Below are 23,545 nucleotides of genomic sequence, written 5' to 3' on the forward strand. Positions count from 1 at the left end.
TTGTAAATGTTCTAAAATATATTATTGTCAATGTGAAATATCTCGTTTTATTCGAAGAAAGAATGGCTACAAAACAAGAAACGTGGGTTCGTAGAAGTTAAAGAACTTTTATGAAAAAAAGTATAATATAAGAGACCAGACATCATCCATATGTCCCTAGTCTACGCCAACATGCTGGTAGGTAACCTATTTAAACGTAAGGGCAACAATGAAGAGATTTTATATCGAATAACGTGTATAACAGTGCCCGACAGAAAAATAGCCTTAATCCTGCGGTTGTCCTACACTACCATCCACTGCCATACGTCATTTCCGTTGTAGTTGTAAATTAACTAAACTGTGTGTCATCCACATCAGTGGCGGCCGATTTATTATAAAAGGGTTCCCTCCCTGCAGCCTTTCTATGTATCGCGTATATTATTATTAAAAGACCAATGTGGCGATGCGGTCAATTTAATTAGGATGAGAATACTATACAAGGGTTTCAACGCGTGTATTAAATACAACATCAGGGGTGCCCAATTCAAAATTGCTAATACGTCGAAGTTGTAAAACAAAATCAATATCATTTAGTAAAATATATAACAAATGAATACATTATAACAATAATCTATTAAATTAATAAACGTATACTAAACAATAACTATTCATAAATAATTACATTTAATGACTTTTGAGACGAGTTTTTGAAATTGCCATAACCTTGCAAGGTTAATTTTAACCAAATCTCAAAAATCTTGAATATCAAGAATAGTAAGTTACGTTATGAATTATAATAACTATATTTGAATACACAGATATTATATATCTATATTTTTATTATATAAAATGTATTAAAATTGTGTATAGGTTTCTATGCATTTATTTTTTAATATAAATTATAAACTTATATGCATACACATTTATTTTGTATTATAATAAACCAACCTTAGCTAAGAATTGTTTTTATTTTTTGCAACAATCAGGATCATCTTTATTTTCGCTATTAAAGTAACCAATATTAATAAACTAAGATTATCTTTTACAATTATCTTAAAATTCAAATTGAACATGCAAATCAATAATAATGGGAATGGAAAACACCCCTGAAAACACCCCCGCTATACCTATATTTTGTCTGTTTTTTTATTAATTTAAAAAATAAATCGAACAAATTTAACAGAGTTAAACAAAAATACAATATAGTGAACCGGAAAGGGTTCGTCAATATTAGTCATCATTGTAAGTTGTAAATACGATTACAGTGTACGTAATAGGTTAGGTAATTCACAACTCAAGTATTGAAGTCCTCGACAGTTAATTGTTGATAGAATAATATAGTTAGTAGGCACAAATGAGATGATTTGAATTTCCAGACTTGTAGACTTTTGTTATTTTTTAAACTATCTAGTGATTATTGCATAAGTTAGGTCTTATGAACTACTTTTCATTAGCCATATAATATTATACTTTGACACTAGTATGTACTGTATACTCGTAAATACTATATACTATACATTACATTGTTAAAAAGACAATATTATTGTACTCGATTTACTACATTTATTCTCAACCTACTTAAGAACTGAGGCCAGATAGTTAACACGTACCGCGTCGGATACACATATTATTTACATATACTATATTTACATAATATGCGGATACGACAGTCGTCGGCGACGCCGATGAATAAAAAAAGTTTAATTTGGTATTTTTGCGCCATGCGTTTATATATTTAAATTAATATAGAAAGCGAAAGACAACAACGATAACACGTAACACTGCCAAGTAAAACTCCTACCATCTGTATAATTTAAAGCTAGAGTTTTCAATTACTATATAATACAATTTATTTAACTAAAACCAAGAAAAAAAAAAAACAATAATTTTATAGTTAAAAAATACAGTCAGCCCCACTGTCCTATATGCAGATTTTATGTCTTATACAATAAAAAGTACAATATGTAGTGTATAAAATACAAATACTTAAACAAAACTGTAGATTTGAATATTCAACTAAGTTAGGTTAGGTGTAACTATAGGTTTTAAGATTTAGTTTGATACCCATACCGCTTACACTTTCATTGCCGAAACATTATTAATAATAGTTATTAGTTATTATTATAGTTTTTAGGTATTGAAAATATTTAAATACATATTAGTAGGTATACAACTGTTTGGTTTACTACTATATATTATAATATGTAATTAAATAATTAATGTACCACGTGCATTGTGTATGAACGAAAAACATTTTTTTCCTAATTTCCTAGTACAAGTTTAAAATTTGAATTTTTAACACGAAAAATGTATTTTAACTAGGGCCTTGTTAAGAGATAGCTGCATTGCATCGTCAGCATATTTTACGGCACTATGCGCGAGATATCTTGTCGCCAATGCGGCGGCAATAACCTACTACGCTATGTACTCGAGGGGGAAATTATCGCTATCGGCAAGACCATCAAAAGGCCAGTAGGTTGGAGGGATTCTAAAGTATTTATCCGTTATAATAATATGACTATGTTATAGACCTTTTTTTTTTTTTGATTAAAATAACACTTTGAAACGAATTTTAGTCAGTCTCCGATATCAAACTATACTCTCCTCTGCTTGACCACTATTCATAATGTAAATTAATTATTATTTAATTTAAAGTTTAAATTAAATCAACAAAGGTTCAACGAGTCGTTTACAAATCATTTATATGAATATAAATTTATAAGTTATTATTTATAACCCTCTTTATTACAGTAGAAAAACACGGTTTAAAATCGATAAAATTCCGAGAAATTGATTTATATTTGCACCTCATATACCAAGTTAATAAAATCCATTTTATAAAAAAAGGTCTTTTTTAGTTTTTTAATCGTTACAAGTATATAGTTTTTGAATATAAATGCAAATATTTACAATATTTTTAAGACTTTAATCCCTTACACGTATCTTAATATGCGTTAATATGGAATTAATTAAAATGTGTGTTGTTAACTTGTATAAATAACGATTTAACTGGTGATAATTTGCACCACTGTGTATATGATATAATATACTATATGGCGCTATGCTAAGTCATCGTGTTCCCGTGTAACTGCTTCTAATTGTATAATTAAAATTAATAAATGTTTATTTTCAGAAAAACCATTTATATATACATATATATATAAATATGATGCACCAAGCCATCACTAATATTAAGTCAAATATATAAACGGCATCAATAAATTAATACGTTATTTAGTTATTACCGTAGATAATAGATATTACGTATGGCTTTTGAAGTTAACAATTAATCGAACAGTGGATATCGAAGGAGTTTATATGGTACACTGTCCTTGTCTGATTTAATTTTATATATTGTTTTATGGATTATTTTACAATAATGCGACGTCACGACAGTCAAAATATTATTATTTATTAGATAGCAGACATTTGAGTGTAGAAATCGTGGTGATAGATTTCTACATATGTTGTAATAATAATAATTAATAGAATTCGTAAAATCGTATGTCAAGCTAATTTCGCTAATGTGCTCTTTGAAGTTGAGCCAAAAACCGTCACTGTACTCGTATTATAAAGTCTTATCTTTGCGTAGACGTTCGCAATGTCTTTAGAATTACATCGTGTTTAGGTTTAATACAGTTGTACAGAGAACTAATAAATATAAAATAAAATTCCATCCCGAATCCTGATGCACATGAACACGTGCAACTAATGACAGATAATATAATACGATATATTTGTGTCTTGTTGTTTAATAATATTATTGCCATTGGATACACATTGTCGACTAATAATACCAATTATTAATTATTAATTACGTTATGATATTAAATAAAACATTTAAGTATTTCATACTAAAGGTTATTGTTACGATTCGAAATAAACATATTTTTGTTTTAATCGTTGTTATCCAACATGGGGGTTTAAATATCATATAATCAATAATACCACAATATGTAGTTTTAATTTAATGACGTGATTTATAACGTTTGTTGTTTATACATTTATAATATACTTATAAGTTATAACTCATAATCAACATAGATAAAATATAATATGAGGTACACATTAAATCCGTAACAACAAAATAACGGAAATAACAAAATCTAAACTAAGAATTAAGAATACGCATTTTAGTTCTAAATATATAATATTAATCAACTGTTTAATTAGGTGTATCTATAATGATTTACGAATAAGTGACACAATAAAGCTATATGATTTATTTATATAATAACGGAATATTATTAAAACTGATATAAAATTAAATAAGAAAAAGTAATATAATATATTAATAAATTACCAAGAAATACGCTGAAAAAGGTAGAAAGAAGTAAACAATTACTCGTCAAAATAAAATCCATCGTAAGGCTTAAATCATACACACAAATTTGCACAATGTTCACGTATCACGTTATATTAGTTTGACGTCGCCACGTCGGATACAATCCCGATAGACCAAAAATCGGTAAACATCAAAAGAAAATAGGTGATGGGTATTTGACACTATTTGTTAATCGACCGATGCCGAACAAGTCTTAAAATCTTAACTGACCTAAGTTATAAAAGTAAAAAAAGGCAAAATAAATATTAATTTCTTAAAATTTGAATGCAGAGAAACAGATTTGGGGTGATATAACTATTTTTTAAATAATATATTTTAAAAAACACGACTAAATATCCTAGTCCTCCTTATAATTATTACAACGGCAAGCAAACGATATCATTCCATATGAGGAAATTAGTCCACCCACGCCCCACATTGAACATATTATACATAATATATTTTAAGGAAAATACGATATTAGGCAATATATAAATTTGTTTAAAATAAATTAACTCTAGTAAGGTACATTTATTGTACTGAATACTGTAAGAAAATAACTTATGTGAGACGTGAGTTTGTTTTTGAAAATATTTGTCAACTACGGGAAATTGAATGCTGTCATTATGTATAATAAAATCACATTGTATTATTATTCATTATAATACTAATAGGTATGCTATAATATTTTTTATATTAATTTAATAATTTTATTCTAATATTAAGTTCTTAGTTTCTTATTAATTTTTTTCTTTTAAAAAATACTTGTTTACGGTCGATAGTGATTTAGTATTAGCAATAGATATGAAGTAAAATATTTTAGCTGACTAGTTCATTATGTTTATTTAATCGATAACCTAATTATGTCATTATACCATTGAATTAATAATATAATAATATAAATTGGTAATATAACATAATACTTAATTGTATGAAAAAAATGTAAATCTATTTAATTATTAATTGTAAAATAGATAACAATAATTTTGAAATATGTAATTCCGTTTTTACTTTTTAGCACTTTAAATTGCTGTAAAGTGTATAATTACTAATTATACAGTTTGATTTGACCAATATGATTTTTTTTTCATAATACAGAGAATAACATTTTTTATTCAAATATTGATTTGTTGAGACCTAAGCCAGCTCTGCTTTTATAAAAGCTGTGTCCAATAGAACAAAATCTGCTACTATATTTTAAATTGAAATATTAAATACAAGATAATTAATAATGATATAATGATAGTATTTATTTTATCTACCTTTTGAGTTAATATTGAAGTTGTGCGAACATACAAAATACTTTAATTTAAACAAATCCAAAATTTAAGAGATACATTTTTTTTCCGGATAGAACTCATATTATTTTTAACAATTTTTCAAGACACCAAAACATAATTTCATTTCGCTAGTTTATGTTTGAAGAACAAACTAACAAAAAGTTTTCAAAACTTGTCTTAAGATTAAGGACACTAATATTTGTTGTTTGTGCCTTACAATAGTAATACTACTAGCATAACTACTAGCAAATAGGTACTCATGTACGCGCAAGCAGTTCGCGTTTAGTATTGTTAATAGTAAAATAAATTTCGGGACCTACCTATTACCTTAATAAAACATTATACCACATAATTTTAAAATAATGAAAATGAGATTAATACATAAATAATATTATTTACAATATATTAAAATGGATTTTTCTGAACATAAAATTTTCCAAATATCTTAAAATCAATGTAGATATGTAATAAACACAAACAATTTTCTTACTTTGAAGTTAAGTAGAAAACAAATTCAATTCACTTACATTTAAATTAACGAAGTTAACCGTGAATTGCTGAATATAAATTAGAGTTACGTACTTGTAAGGCGGATACCACAATATTGTGGGTGCACGTCTACAAAATATAGTAATCGTAAAATATTATGTCTAGATTGACCTTTGCCGTGGGAATATATCCGACACCGTGGCGATAGCATTCACATCGCGGTTAATATTGTGGTACGGTGATAAACATCGAATGCGGGTGGAAGCACTTAGATTGCCTACAAAAAGTGCTCAGCAGTTTGCTACAACTATAGCCTATAAGCCACAGTTTTCAATGTGTATTATATTATATTATATTCATTGGCATATTTCTATTTCCACTAACATATATCACTAATATTAACACTGCTAAAGTCTAAAATAAATAATAATATTTTATTGCTAGGTTAGTAGTACACACAACTAAATTATATAAATAAATAATGAAAATTAAGTTTTATCGAGTTTCTTCGATGGCCAAAAGTCGATTGTGTCGATTATCAACGAAAAAACATAATAATATCATCGCGATGGTTTCAAAAACCTATTGCTATTATTACTTAGTGTTACGATCATTATTATTATTTAGGGCCCTCCTCCTCCTCTACAGGTATGCATTTTGATGCGTCAACGATTGATTCCCAATTCGTTAAACACTTATCCGGTAACGAAAACTTAAAAATACCTACCTATATTTATAAATATATATGAATCAAAATTCCAAATCGCAGGAAAGCAAAACGAATGCGCGCACAAAATGTATCCGACGCAAAAACGGTCATAGCGCTCGGCGTATTCGTATCACAATAAATTATAAAGGTGCCTACAACTACGGCGACAGCAATGCGCGTACGATGTTCACATTATTGTCACATTGTGAAACACGTGACTAGCGCACGGCGACGGCGGCGTTTCCGATTCGACGGTTCGCAGAAAAACACAACACAGCAACGCTGTACACTTGCACATAATATTATACACAGTGACATACACAGCGTGCGTATTATACACAATAAAAAAAAAAAAAATACAGATGCGCCTACACACGCATTAGCGCAAACTTAACAGATATTACGGTTTTCGCGTTCATCATGCGTGCCGATCACAGACGACGAAGGTTTGAACAAAAATATCCAGCTGTGCGAGATGAAAATAATTGAATTACTTGTCATTATTCGGGTTTTTTTTTTATGTACATAATATCGCCCACCAAATTTATTATGTAATAGCATATCGAAAAATGAATTTTATTAAAATTAAAATAAATAGGTAAAATAAATGCCCTCACGCCCGGTTTACGATTGATGACTGTGATAATAATAACAACAACAACGATAATACCTAATAATAATAATAATAATAATCACGGAGTAATAACAAACAATATTACAAAATATTATTATCGACTCGTTATAAACATTTGGGTACTTAAAACTTAAATAATTATACGGGAAAAAAACGTAAAAAGTACAATATAACGGTCTTCTTACCTGCAATCGACTTTCAGCGCGCCGGCTACTACTAGTGCTGCATGGGAGGTGCGTCGCGCACGCACATACACTCAAACCGGACACGCGTGTAACAGACAGTACGGCGGCGAGATAGAATATGCAGCTGGAAGTTGTCGTGCCGTAAAGCGCAGCGGAAAGGGTGGCGTCGACTGAACGCGATCGGTCGTCGTGGCGGAATGAGCCGCCCGTCGTGCTGGTGCCTGTGCTGCCGCTGCTCCTGTTGGTGATGTCGCCGGTCGGCTATTGCCGCGATGCTGGCGATGCCGCTGCCCTGCTGGTGCTACGACGCACTGCTGATGCGGTGGCGACCGGCGAACACGTGTTGATCGTCGCCCGCCGACTCGTCGTCGTGTTGGGAAATAATGCGGTGTTCCGCTTCTCGCGCTACGGCACTGATTCTGACATGATGTAATATCACAACATTACGGTATACGAATAATTTACTGTGCGCATTACATGTTGTTATGTTGATAATCAGTTTAAATAGGTACCCGGCGGTATCGGTTGTTGTTTCCAACAATTCAAAACATAATAATATTATAATGACGTCGTGTTATTAAAGAAATATTTGCACGCGGACACTGATGCAGCTCTGACGAGATCAAAAAAAAAAAAAAAAGAAGAAAAACGGCATCGACTGATAACTTCGCGGTACTATAGAGTACAGGTACACAGTACACTACAACTATATAATATTATTACGAACCGAACCGTCGTTTAAAGAGAGTAAAACACAAAAAAAATGTGATAATGTGATATACGAGAGCGTGGTCGCCGGAATATCGGTAAATACTAAATTGCTATTATTGTTGTAGTTGTTGTTGTTGTTGTTGTTGTTGGTTATGGGCTGCTATAGCGCCGGCGAGCGGACGGTAACGCTACTGCTGGCGGCGGATGCGGATGGCCCTCGGCGCGCACAGAAAAAAAAACCAACGATAAGCTACACACACACACACACACACACACTCGACGGCGGCGGCGGCGTGGCGCAATGTTGCCAACGTGTGCAAAAGTTCAGCCGGCCGTGTGTAGTAGAGTTGTTCGTAGTACCCACACGACGTATAACAGCCGCGCGGCAGAGTGTCACGGTCGTCGTAATCGGTGCGCGCACGAGGAACAACTACAATATCATGGTGGCGATGGCCGCCGCCGCCGCCGCCGCTGTCGTGTTTGCCGCTGCGTCGTCTGCCTCTGGCCCCTATACGTTTGCCCGCCGTCGATGACGTTGACGTTGACGCATCGTAGTTGTCGCGTCCGCGTCCCTTCCGGGCCGTCACCGGATGAACGCGCACGAAAGGCATCGTAAAACGCCCGAGCGGACGACGTCGGGGACCCTGTGCGGCCGCGGCCCCGGTGGTACGAATTCGTCACCGCCAGTCATCCGCCGGCTATACGAGTCTCCCCGATTTATACGGCCCCATATAGCCGGCCGCCATCGTACACACTTAACGCACTGCGACGCGGACGTGTACCCGCCACCCCGGACACCCGCAAACCGTTACGATGCGGGCGCGTCACAATATGTGTTCGGCGGTTTGCGCACAGTCGTCGTGGCGGTTTTTATAATATAACGTATGTAGCTACGTATATATATATATATATAGGTGTACACTGCTGCAGCGGCGAGTGCGGTGGTTTCGCAATAATGTTATTTTTCCAATCCCGAAAGAAAAACGTCGCCCGTTACACCACACACCGGAAATGCGCCTTTCCTGTAGTTAAACGACGACACAACCGCAATCGCCTTGTTTGCGAATTCCTTTGAGTCGCCACTCTGCCTCCTCGTCCCCCCTCCTACCAACTAACACGTGATACAGACATCAGACGCACATCCGCCACCATCGGCGGTCTTGTCCCGTGTTCTTGACATGTACCCCGACCACAACGAGAATACGGTATTTATCATACGATTCGGATAGCCAAAAACAGTTCGAGATATTCTCTGTTGGTGATTTATATATATATATATATATATATATATATACTTCAAGAATAATGGTTTGACCTCTCCTTCTATCAATTGATGTTCACGATGTCTTAACGTTTGTATTATTGTATTTAACACGCATTTTACTTGATTGACAGCTGCTGTGTAGATCTTAAAATGAATCATATCATATCATGACCAACCACCAGCTGGTGGCTCCCGATAATGCATTCTCCCCGCATACATTATTAAATTGTTTAGGGTTGATCAGTGGTGTAACGCAAAAATATACTACCTCCCCCCCCCATACAAAATTTGAAAAAACTGATCATTAAAATTAATCTTAAAGGTGCTATAGTATAGTCCTACAGTAGATACACTAGTAAATTATTTATCAATACAGCCACAAATGATGAAAACCCGCTATTCATAGGTATATACTATATAGTATATAGTCATTATAGGATTTGGAAAAAGTGTTAAACTTTTAATTTTGTTGGTGTACAAAATATCCAAGAAGTAAATATAGTTATTAGTGTAATTTATACACAATAAGATAGACCGTTATTCTATATAAAATTAAACTTTAAATATAAGTTAATCCTTCAATATTTTTATTTTCTTGGGGTTTTAATTTAAGGGTATTGCAAAATGTTCTTAAATGTTCGTGTTCTCTCAGTTATAAGAGGCCGCAGACCACGAGTTACGCCACTTGAGCATTATGCCTGCATTATACCTGCGGGCTGCGAGCGATAAGTTTTCTAGTTTATTCTACACTCCGGGACGGTAGGTAACAAATGCGTAACACGACGATTGCCAGGTGCTAAAAATCACGTATGTGCAGATGTCGGCACGGCTAGTGGCGTATTTATGGGGGTAATATGGGTATAGGACCCCCCTTGGTCTTTTTTTTTTACTGATAGGAGTAATAATGTCGTATCTATATTACAGAAAAACAGAATAAAATTAATAATTATTGAAAACACTACAATTTATTATAATATTGAATATTGATAGCATTTGGAAATATTACGGCGGTTGATGCCCGTAGTCCATACACTATTTACAGCTAAATATGTACATAATTAAAAACAATTCGAATTGTGAATCGTAAATGTCATCAATCGTCATTATTGTCAATAATAACAATAACCATCCGGCTATTATCATACTTCTAATATTATAAGCATTTGCAGTAGTTGCTATTTCAAAACATATTGTATGACGAGAGCATGAGGCATTCTAAACAATAAATTCCAATAATGAAATGAAGTACAAATAATAATCAAACATAAATACTAAAATAAGTACGAATTATTTTTATAATATTTATTATTGTATTACTTTATTTTTAATCGAGCATAATAATTCACTATACCCATCATAATCGCATACTCGCGTTAGTACCAGTGCCGAACTTCCGCCTTAGCAATCCTTTCTTATTAATAGTTTTTCTCCAGGCTCAAGAAAATTACTGGGAGAAATTTAAAATGATTCATCAAGCACCAATTAGCTATCGAAAACCTACTTTTCTAAAATAATTCATAAAATTCTGAATTTTACTTGCATTATTCTTCGGATGAAAATTAACTTAATTTAGGTACTTTTTAATAAAATAAACTTGAAGTTAACACGTTAATCTTAAAAAAAAAGTAATGAGTTAACTAATTTAATTTTAACTTATAATTCGTTATAATACCCAGCCTTGCTAGTTGCTGGCTAATGCACTATTTTTTACTGATTTCGTCCTATATATAAATTTGTATATTTATCAATACTAGACATATATTATTGTATTCTTATGGTTTTCTCCGTTAAATAAAAATTTACAATTATGAATAATAAATCTTCTAATTATAAAAAAATTATATAATTAATTAAATTATATTTTTTCAAACGCATCTCCCCACCCCCTTCTTTACAAAATCCTAAATACGCCACTACACACACCTATACGCATGATTGTGCGTACAATATCGCGTGGCCTATGTACACATATAGTTTAATTTAAATAAATATAATTTATCTTTATAGTGGATTCGCCGAAGAACGTTACTGCGATGTGAAAGCTCATTGGATCTATTTTTTAACATTATAAACATAATATTATTATTATTGTCATTCATATATTTTTTTTTTTTGTAATAATTTAGTTATCAACATCCACCGTTGACTATTAAAACCGGAACGACAAGGTGAATAAGTGTGCTAAGCCCGAGGCTTCTATATTTACGCATTCTCCAATTATTATTTTATTTCAAAACAGTAAATTGTCAGCATAGTTATATAAATGTAATAATCATTTTTAAAAAATGTTTACAAATAACAATAATTGCTTTTTTTAAAAAAAAAAAAAAAATACATATTCATTAAAGTCTAAGCTATACCTCTTATTTATATCTACACGACTAATAATGAACTTCATACTGATTATGTTATAACAGGGCCAGCTATTGTTTGATCGATTCAAGTCGAATCATGAAATTATTTCATCATTGATATAAAAAAAAATATTTAATAAATTACACTTTTATATTGCTTTTGAATAACTTAAATGAAAAAAATATATATTATATTATAATTAGTAACACTGCTGATAAAGGCAAACTGATGTAGTATTAATACATTTTCCATGTAATTGAAATCTTATTACAATTGAATTTAAAAATGTAGAGTGAGTGTAGCTTAACAAATTTCTCAAATACGAAACTTCGTTATTCTTGTGAATATTGATGCAAAAAAAAAAAATATGCAAAACATTAAATTTTGGTTATAGGTTAGGTTAAGTTATAACAGAGTTGGGCGTCATTCGAATAATATTTTATTTAGATGATTATTTAGAATTTAGATACTATTTTATTCGAATAATTTTACCTCATAGTTAACATATGGTTGATATTTTGGTGATTAAAACAAATAGGTATAAAATAAACAGTAGGTAATTAGCATTGTATTTTAAGGTCACAATTTTATTGTAAATCTTCTTTTATTTGAAATTAATAGAAAAATACTATAAATAAAAAAAAATATAGAACAATCTAAAGAAGTAACTATAGAAAGTAAAGAATTCAAATATATTTGTATTTTATATTAGCATTATAATTGATGATTATTCAATTACATTATTATTCGAATAATTATAAAAAAAATCATTCGAATAATATTGTTTTCGAATTATTCGAATACATACTTATTCGAATAATTATCTAGATAATATTTTGCCCAACTCTGAGTTATAGCCATCTTATATTCTTGAATCTTGATTACCTCTATTTTACACATACACTGCATGCTTTAGTTTACCGGGTCCTAAACAAATTCTATTTTTATTGTGTATATTAAATTATCTTATTTATGCTATGATAACCATTTTTGTATTTTTATTTAGGTAATCGAAACAGGTATCTTAATGAGTGTAATGTCATCTTGTCAGTCAAAGTATGACAAGAAGTTGCTCTCTACTCCTTTCAACTCCAATTGACTGTCGCAAAGCTCGAAGTCCTTGGGGGCTTCTAGTAATATAATATTGCTAATTAAACTGTTAAAGTAACACGAATAGTTGCTCCCTACACTTACAGCAGTTATGAACCTAGATTAGGGACTATGTTATAAATTATCTGCACCGAATAGACGTAATTACCGTGATAAATGATAAATACTTAGAATGGTTATAACTTCGATACGATGTATGACTGTATGAGTGACAAATTCTGATTACACTATCGTTTTTATATCGTTACTATATTAATAATATATACACAATAATATGTCAGTTCCAAAAAAAAAAATTGGATGAACATGCGGTTAACTAGAGGTTTTGGCTTATGCGCAAAGAACCTAAAATCGAAATCTTCGAAAGGTTTTATTACTTAAAAACTTATGATTTCTGTAGATCATTTTTTCATCGCTGTTCTAAAGTCTTAAATCATTGAAATACACGAGTTTCAAAAAAAATATATATATATATATATAATATGTAATAAAAACCAAGTGACAATTTAAGTTAATTTATGCCATAATTATAAACAAGAAAGATACACTTAGGTAGTTATAATTATTAATTTCAGATAAAATCTATTTTTTTTTAATAACAATGCCATGTTTTAAGATTCACTAAAGATTTAATATTTTAAAAATGAACATACGTATTATACACAGATGAATAATAAATCGATCGTCTTACTCTTTAAATAAATAGTAGGTATACCTTTTAACAGTATCAGTATACGTTTAACTTTTAAATGTTAATGTTTACAAAATATACAAGAGCTTACCACAAAATGTATTCACCAACAAATTGGATGCATATTCAAACGAACACAATAACAGATTGAATTTGCATACATCTCACTGAATGAAAAAATACTCAAAAGAAAACACTAACCCGCGAGCTTTTAGACAGACGTCGAGAATCAACCCGTGACGGTGAAAAGAAAAAACGCAATTGAGATGAAATAGAGTTTTTTCCACTGTTCATTATGTTTTCATTTCTTGTCCGACCTGATATACCTAATTCAAGTCCTAGAGACCGTGGTACAAGAAGCTTGCCTATAGGTACTCGTCAGTTGTCAATAACCATTAACCACACTACCGCGGGCGCCGATAGTTCGCGGTGTTATTGCGTAGTTTCCCGCCAAATAAATTCGTACGTCTTATCTGCTGCAGTTATCAAATGAGCTGCAAATATCGGTCATTGCCTCATCGAGTCGTATCTACTATCTACATACTATAATAATTTACTTACTTTATTTTTATCTTGAAATGTATATGTATTTTTCGTTTATGGGTGGTTATAAATTAAGATAGTTTACTGCGCACCGTATAGCCCGTATAGGTATATATAACAATATAATGTTAGAAAGAAACCACAAAGTTTGCATTGCCACTTGCTGTTAATGACACTACGAGTATAGCACCGAGTAAGAGCAAAATTATTAATATAAAATTCATTTAAAACAGAAATATCATCAAGTGTACATGCATATAGGATGGTCCTTTTTTAAGGACCACTTTTATTTATTAAGTATATTTTCGTTTGAAATTTACAAAGTCCTAATTCGTAAACTACCAAATACTGATCTTACAACATTTCGGCATAAATGAATACTAGGTAGACTTAACATTTGAAATCAATCTAATAAGTAATAACTGAAACAGGTGCGGCTGAATGTACCTGTATTGTTTAGTTTTGTATAACTTGAATTGTTTAGTCCAAGATTTTAAATCGTACGTATGTAATGTAAGATTACAGAATATAAGATTTTAAAAGTTGAAAAAAAAAATTACATATATTCAATAAAATATAAAGACCAATTTATAATGTACAAGTTCACAATAAGTTCCCATTGTTTTAAACTAGTAAGTACCTACCTAAGTAATTTTTGTTATATCAAATATATAAAACATAATAAATCTAAATTATTATTTTTTTATAAAATAATTATACATCTTTACATCTGAATTTAAAACATGATTGGAATAGAATTATCTAAAAAAAAATTTAATTTTCTTGTATTGCATGTTTTTTAATGTTTATTAATTTTATTAATTACTAGCAGGTGTGGTAATCTTCTTTTGCGATTCATTTTTTTCTTTTAATTCCAATAGAAAAAATAATTTTATTTATTTATTTCCTGAAAAATTATCTGAATCATCCTACTACCGTTGAAATAAATTTAAACAATTTGATTCAATAATATCAAGGTTTCTACAACTATTAATTGAACGTCTTTTTTTCATAAGCTTGCCGTGTTTTTCACGCACATCAAAATATTATGTATAAAATCCCCATTTGAATGAACCAATATGCATACAATTTGTGTACATGAAAATAAAACCCTAAAATGCTATCAAAAATAAGAAAACAATTAAATTAAATAAAACAATTACCATCAATGAAAGAAAAACAATCTAAGAAAATCATTGGAAAGCTTTTTTTAAGCATTTCAAAATAGTTTACACTAATACGTATATCCCTTTTGGACAAACAATTTTGTTCATAATGACCACAGAAATAAATTAAAAAATCCTAAGGCCTTTTTAAAACTCCTAGTGATCCAGAGAGTCACTTAAGGGTGGTGTAAGTATGACATATTGACATGATTTCAGACGAATGACTATGCGGAATTACGAATTAATCGGTTGTGTAGTTCAAGAAGATTAGAGAATATTCGTTTCTACGAAATAGCGAAAACTAAATTTATATATAGATATACAATTATACAACAATGTATAAAATGCTTGAAAAATAATAAGACAATAATAAAAAATCATTGAAAAACATAGAACATTGAAAGTGGTAAGTATATTATAGAATTTAAGTTTTTTTTTATAAATCAAAATGGTAATAATTAAAATATATCTATAAAATAAAAGAATATTAAACTACCTACTATTAAAATGTCTTATACGAATATAAGAAAAAAATGTATAACATATTTTGTTATATTTTATAATAAATTATAGATTTACTGTCTAAAAATCCAATATCTTTGGTCGTAAAACAAGTATATAATTTATTGTAAAGTATTTATGATTTATTCATGTTTGAATGTTTCATTTTTATCACTTTTGATGTCATAATAAAAAAATAATAATGGCATTACGTAAATATTTCTATTTTCTTACTTTTTTATTTTGTTAGTTTTTCCTAATTATTAATAAGATATTTTTTTCAACTATAGTAAGTAGGTACTGACAAGGTTAAATTTATTGCCAGCGACTACTACTTTCAGTGTTCATTGATTTGAGAAAATTTATTGCTCCAAAATGTAAACACATACACACAACAATTTAAAAAAAAAAAAGAAGTTAATTGTAAAACCAATATATTCTTCACTCCGTTCTGAAACTTTTGAAACGTTTGCAAAATTAGTTTGAATAATATTATGATTGGACAATTTGTACAATGTACAACCATAAATATGTATTTCAATATTAAAAATAGTCAATACGATGAAACGTACTTATAGACTATAGTTTCTTTTTAATCTTTGCCTCCTTTAGACTTTTCAAAAATATTCCACACAGAGTTTGTAACATTTTTTTTTAACTATTAGGTACAAAGCTTGAACCTTGAAGTCTCGGTTCGGTAGCATCTATAGTCTATGTTATCTATAAAAAGTAAAAAGTCTGGTCCGATAACATTATTCAATATATACACTACAATAGGTATAACAAGTAACAACATTTATTTACATATTAGTAAATTGCTTATACGTTATACACATTTATATAGCTCCCCATATACATAGAACTGTCAGATTTTTGTTTTGTCAGAACTAACCATTGGATGCGTCATTGTATAAAAATCTAAAAAATCTGTATGCTAACAAAACTGATACCATTGTTAACTGCAACCTCATTACTATTATTTAAACGTTAGTTTCTATATCATTCAGAAGCTTCTGTGTGAGCGAGAACCATCGTTTCGTTCTCCGCGCTGTATATAAAAGTTTAGTGACGGTAAGAATCTCGTATCCATATGCTTAATTTAAATGAGACTAACATTCAAATTATGTGTACATGATAGTTATAAGTCAACAAATATAGGCAAGACTTAATCTCCAATACTTTTTAAATATGCATTCTTAGTACTTACATGACGTTTGTTTTGTTCAAAATATATATAATGTCGTTCTTATACGTCGATGAAAAATAAAAAGATATTACCTAAACTTACAACCTAAACATAAAAATTAAATTATATTGGACCATGTTACTAGTTTATTATGCAGCAAATCAGAGGTATCTATTTAGAATATTTTGGAATACATGTATGTAAATATTGTAAATTAAAACAGACCTAAATTATTCGTAATGAGCTTAAATTTTTATGGACTGTACTGAAGGTTGATATGTTAGTTTTAAAAGTTATTAGTTTTTATATGTATTATATATTATGTGTGGGTATACTTATACACAATGTTAAATGTACGTATTATTTACATATAACTATACAAGATATTATAGATGTAGATGATAGTCAGGCGTGGATACTAGGATACTGGATAGTTGTTTTGTGTTTTTCAATAAAGTATAAGTTACTTCAGGTGATTTATTTTAAAATATGCAATTTCTTTGCCAAGCTAATAAGTTAGCATTTAATAAATGTAAAATCTTGGTATCTTTATTATTTCTGTATAATGATTTTTTCATCGTGATTCAATTACCGGCTAAACTTCTTATATAGTTATATATAGCTTTTTTTTTGTACTTATTATTACTTACTGAACGTTATATTGCATAAAATCAGGAAAAAAATCAACTTATTTTATTTAATAAAATTAAATAAATATGTAAATAGCTAGATTTCATAGTGTTTGATATGCATACAAATCTAATATATTTTGTATTATATCATGTCTGTTGAAAATATTTCAGATTTACTTAAATGTCCACAAATTCGTATTTTAGTATTTATATTAAATTATAGGGACTTTATATTGTTTCTGAAATTAAGATCACTCAGTAAAATATTTATATTAATATCAAATGTATATTTATTTTCAATGGACATGTTTTGAAAGAAGTCTGAATAACATGTAAATAATAAAATTAGTTTTATTTCAAATTAAGTTCAAAAGCAATCTTCAATAATTTAAAATTACAGGCATAAATTGTGTAATATACAGCTCAGAATATTCTTTAATATAATTTTGGGAAAACTTAGAGGTATTCATATTGGTAAGTGGAGGAAAATATATAACTGGGAACTTCAAAATTTGTTTCTACGTCCTAGTATAAGTAGTATAACTATAGAAGGTTGAAAAGGATCAGAAATACTTGGTACAAAGAGATTAGAGAACAATAATAAGGGCCATAGGTATAAATAAAAAATATGTTAAGGGTTAATCTTAAAGGCCGTTACTCTAACTCCACCCCATACAAAAAAAAAATCAATTTAAATAATAAATATTGCCAAATCTTTATTAATAAATTATAATAGTACTTTAATGTTTGTGTTCAATATTTAAATAATTTGTTGTATGATGGCCACTATACCACTAATATATTAATCGTTGGCAACAACGCTACTATATGACATTATATGTTATTCTTTTAAAGAAATAATGGGTGTAAAGATTTTTCAAAGACTCATAAAATCCAAAAGCCATAAAATATAGCTGATAACGTTCTAAAAGAATCGTGACTTCGAGCACATATAATATACTTATTTTTTAGTTAATAAACTTAAGAAATCTACAAAGAACATAAAATTTATCGATTCTATTATTATTTTAATTCTTAATATACTTGTGTATAAAAATAAAATTATTATTTATTTATTAACTTGAAATAATAAATAAAAATTATTACAATTCACGTTTAAAAAAATTGTTTTGTATGAAATTATATATATATTTTTTTTTTTTTTGAGTAATTTCTATTTTATACTATTTCTATTTCATACTACCTTTGCTTAAATCAATTTTTATTTTACCTACAAATCTCTTTGAAAATGTATACTTATATAATAATTATTTTTAATTTTGGAGTCTTAATAACTTATCATTTTTTTTTTTTTTAATAAATCATCGCTATTAATTATTATTATTGAATTAATACTAGAATAATTATTATAGTTATAGTTATGTTTTATTTGAATGTTGTTTCCTCAAATAATTCAATCATGTTTAATTTAAATATTTTGTGTAAATAAATTATACATCAATATAAAACTACTAAAAATTGTTTAGATTGGTCATTACGCATTAATATATCGTTATCCACAGTTTGTTTATTAATATATATAATTTATTAATTTATACTTCACATTTTATATAAATGAAAAAAAATCACTGCTTTTATTCTATATAGCTATATATACAACGTAGTGTATCCATTGTAATCGATAAACACCGACACAACGTTTTGTGGTAGTGTATACATAATATCAACTATTCGCATCAGCGGATACTCGGAGCGAATTGTATATAATGGTACTTGACTCGCAATAAAGCGATTGAGAACAGAACCACGCCGCAGTGGTATGTCACGCGGAACCAATTTCGGATTAAGACATTTTTTCGCAAAAATCGTTTTTTTTTTACCGTTGCACCTAAAATAGGGACGATATCAATCAATTTTCTCTTACTGGCCTGTAGGTTTATATATTGTCTGAAGGTCAGAAATCTTTAACCATATTTTAATATATTATTAAATTATTTATAATAACTTTCTCGGATAAGCATAAGCGGTATACTAATATATAATTACTTATTGAAGTAATCATATATTAGTATATAAACCTTTAAAAACGAACAATTCCAAAATAACACATACATGTAGGAGGTACTTCAACTTGTACTACTTATGTTGTGTATTATAATATTTTATATTAACTGAGTTATATTTTAATTAAAAATACAATATAGTAATAACAGTGCATAATAAAAAAAAAAATTTAAATGTATAACATTATAATATAATTAGTTAAGTAATCAGTTAGAAAACATATTGAAGATTATATTAGATAGATCTAAGTTATTAATATAATTTTTTATAAAATTTAGTATATTATCAAGATAAATAATATATATTTTATGTTTTGATGAATTAAATAAAATGTACATTTGTTTCAATAATAATTGATTGAAATTACTTTTAAGGGCATTTTTTCTAGAATTTTGAGATAATCAATCAAAATATTATGAAGTTATTAAAAAAAATTGTAACATAATATTTGGTATTTTTTATTTAATGAAACTATTAAAAAAAACACCCATTGAAAATACCTATTGAATGAGGAATTACCACGATATCACATCTATATAAGATAAATATTAAAAAAAAATTATTATGAACAGTAATCAAAATTTTTAAAAATACTATGAAACACCAGCCAAATATAAAATAAGATACATATTCAATATACGGAATTAAATTAATGAATAAAAAGTTTAATAAAAAACAAGTATATAGAACATTATGAATATTTAAAGACATTTCATTTTTGTTACACCATTTGTATACGTTGTACAATGTACATACACATTAAAAAATAGAACTTAAATTACAAATTCACTATAATATACTAATGTATAATTATGTATATATCTAGTATTATCTGTAATAGGTACCCATGTGGCTATGTTTAATGTATTAGTTATTTAGTATTCTTTAACTAAACGATACAAAATGCACCATTCGTTTTAAAGTTTTGCTATGTATACGTTTTTTTAAAGGTTCACAGGGCACTTTTAGCAGCCAACCCATCAGCATATACAACATGTATAGTGTGTACTTTTATAGATATTATATGATTTTTATAATTAGGATTTTGACCCGAACACGATTTCGCGTGTTTGTTATACAATTGTTAGTATAATTACTAATTACATTATATCTCATATATGTATTATGTATGGTTACGACGGTAAATCGATGTTTCCAATAATATAATATTAATATCTCGTACTACAATGGTATACCAAACATTAAACATAACGCGTCTTGTGTAGATAATATTACGATATATTGATACTCATAACGCAATGGCACGTCCTGCAGGACAACTGCGAGACGTCAAACGATAAATAAATAATAACGTCATAATATACAATATTACATACTTACGATTTACGAACGTAATTGGGTACGTATATTATACGTATACTACTCGTAGTATAATACTCGTGGTTTATAGGAGTGTTCATAATATTATAAAATATATTATAGCGATTAAACCCCGCTGTTGTTGTCGTTGTTGGTTTATTTGGTTATTGAAATCGCTTTGAACGTTTTATAAATTATGAGCTCTGCGACGTTAACGTTTTTAATACGCAGATTCCTGACACTATACAGAATGGAATTTTGCGTTCCTTTTTGAACGGAACTTGCTCGTTATTTTAATTTCTATATTGCTTTGTATTTCGTTTATTACATATTAGATATTTTTTTGGAAAATCGCGAAGACGACGGATTTGAGTAGAATTTCAACAGAGGTCACAGGCCACAACCTTCAGCACTGGTATTCTATACCACCCTCGCCGACGATGCAAAGTATTCAATGCAAAGTATTTCCAAAGCGTCTGTTGATGTTGTCATCGTTTCACTTTCAAAATGTATAAAATATAATCAGTCACTACGGTAAACAAAATACCACTCAAATTATCATCTGTAATGTACATTATAATGCGTATCATTTTACATTTTTACTCATGAATGACGACGACGATCATTTTCAGAAAAAAACATCTTATTATGAAATATAAGAACAAATTTTCTTTTTAATAACGAAAACGATCGCTGCCGCATTATATACCTACATAATATATACAATATATATATATATATATATATATATACATAAGTAATAGTTAATAATAATTAATAGTAATCACGAATGAAGACTAAATGTATTAGTGTGTTACAATAGATTTATCAGCAGCGTTCTCACTTAAAGTTGCCATCGATCAGCAAATGTACAGTAAAAATCGCCATGGACCAGAAGTCCTCGTTATACTCAATGATAATCATATAGGTCTAATTAAGGTTATTGTGTAAACATTTACATTATTACATTATAGGTGATACAACATTTGTGTTATAGTAGTTTTATCATTTAAATTTTCAAAATAGAGAAAAATGATTAGTACAAAAGTGTTTTTATTTAGATACATCTAAAATGATTTATAATTTTCACATTCTCTTATTATATTTTAGGAGGATGGGCGAGGGTCAACTCTTCAAATTAAAATGGAACCTAAACTTTTTTCGCAAATATAATGTGAAGAATATTTTTTTCGTATGTAAACATTTTAATAATTGAGTATAATTACAAATCATTCGAATTTTGAATAAAGTAAATCAACATTTTCAAAAAAATGGCCCACTAAATAATTTATAGTAAAAAAGTAGTTATCGTAAATTTTTCTTTGTTACAGGATACGTTGATTTTGACCTCTTCAAAGTACAAAATAAACCCAATTTTCTATCCAAATAATTCTAAAACTACTCTTATAGTGAGAACTTAAGCATTTTATTGACTATCTTGTTGTGTACACAGACATAACAAATAAACACACATCATTGTAAAATCAATACATTCATCGCTCCATTTAGAATCTAAAATATTGAAAAGTTCGTATAATTAAGTTTTAAATGTTAAATCGATGAACTTATATCAATAAGTATTTACATTTAATTGAATATTGTTAAAGCCAAAATAGTTTTGAAAGAAAATATACTAAGTTTATTTATGCTCTTTTTATGTATTCATTATTATTTAGAAATAAAATGTCAAAGTTAATTTATTATAATACTATTAAACGATTGAAGTATACAAATATATTTCAAGTTTAAACTTTAAACTATTTAGATAGTACCTACACCGAAAGATTAATATAAAAATAAAAAAATTCAGAAGCTTATTATAACCGGAAATATATATTATATTTATATTTTATTTGATTTCGACAACTGTTTTTAAAATTAATTCTAAATATCAAGTTAATATTATCTTTTAGGTAGATATTTACTTTACACTTGTAAAAATAAATAAACTATTTTTGACTTTTTGACCCTTTTGTCAAAAAAGTCTCTCAAAATCTTATTATAAATAATTTACTTAATAGTTAATATCAAATACTGTTGTCAAAATAAAAGGAATATGATTGGTTTTTAAACATAAAATTATACATCATAATACTTAAATAGGTTATTATTGTGATTTTAAATTGTCTATTACATATTTTACAAAATAATATATATTTATTAATAATATCTATCAGTGGGGCACATTCCTACAATAATTTGCATATGTAGTTTTAAAGTTGCATTAAATTATTTATATTTTAGAATCTAAGCAGAGTAATAGATGTAGATGTATTAATTTTATAGTTATTGAGTTATTTATTTAATTTTTTTTTGTGTGAAAACCTTTTTTTAATATAAAATGTATTATAAATATAATTATAGAACAACTGTGATGCAGTTACGACCCATGTTCATGTAACATTACGAGTAGGGCGGAAAATAATTTTATAATTTTCCTC

At 28.7% G+C, this 23,545-nt stretch overlaps 1 protein-coding gene across 1 annotated transcript in view; it reads right to left on the minus strand.

Moving 5' to 3' along the window:
• The window catches only part of LOC132926550 (uncharacterized), a 69,195-nt gene extending 60,691 nt beyond the window's left edge, over positions 1-8,504 (minus strand). Inside the window, exon 1 of the mRNA XM_060990916.1 lies at positions 7,601-8,504. The gene's annotated coding sequence lies outside the window, so the exon portion shown is untranslated. The remainder of the gene's footprint in view (positions 1-7,600) is intronic.
• Between the last annotated feature and the right edge of the window lie 15,041 nt (positions 8,505-23,545).

The sequence above is a fragment of the Rhopalosiphum padi genome, chromosome 3 (genome assembly GCF_020882245.1).
Source record: "Rhopalosiphum padi isolate XX-2018 chromosome 3, ASM2088224v1, whole genome shotgun sequence".
Classification (NCBI taxonomy): Eukaryota; Metazoa; Arthropoda; class Insecta; order Hemiptera; family Aphididae; genus Rhopalosiphum; species Rhopalosiphum padi.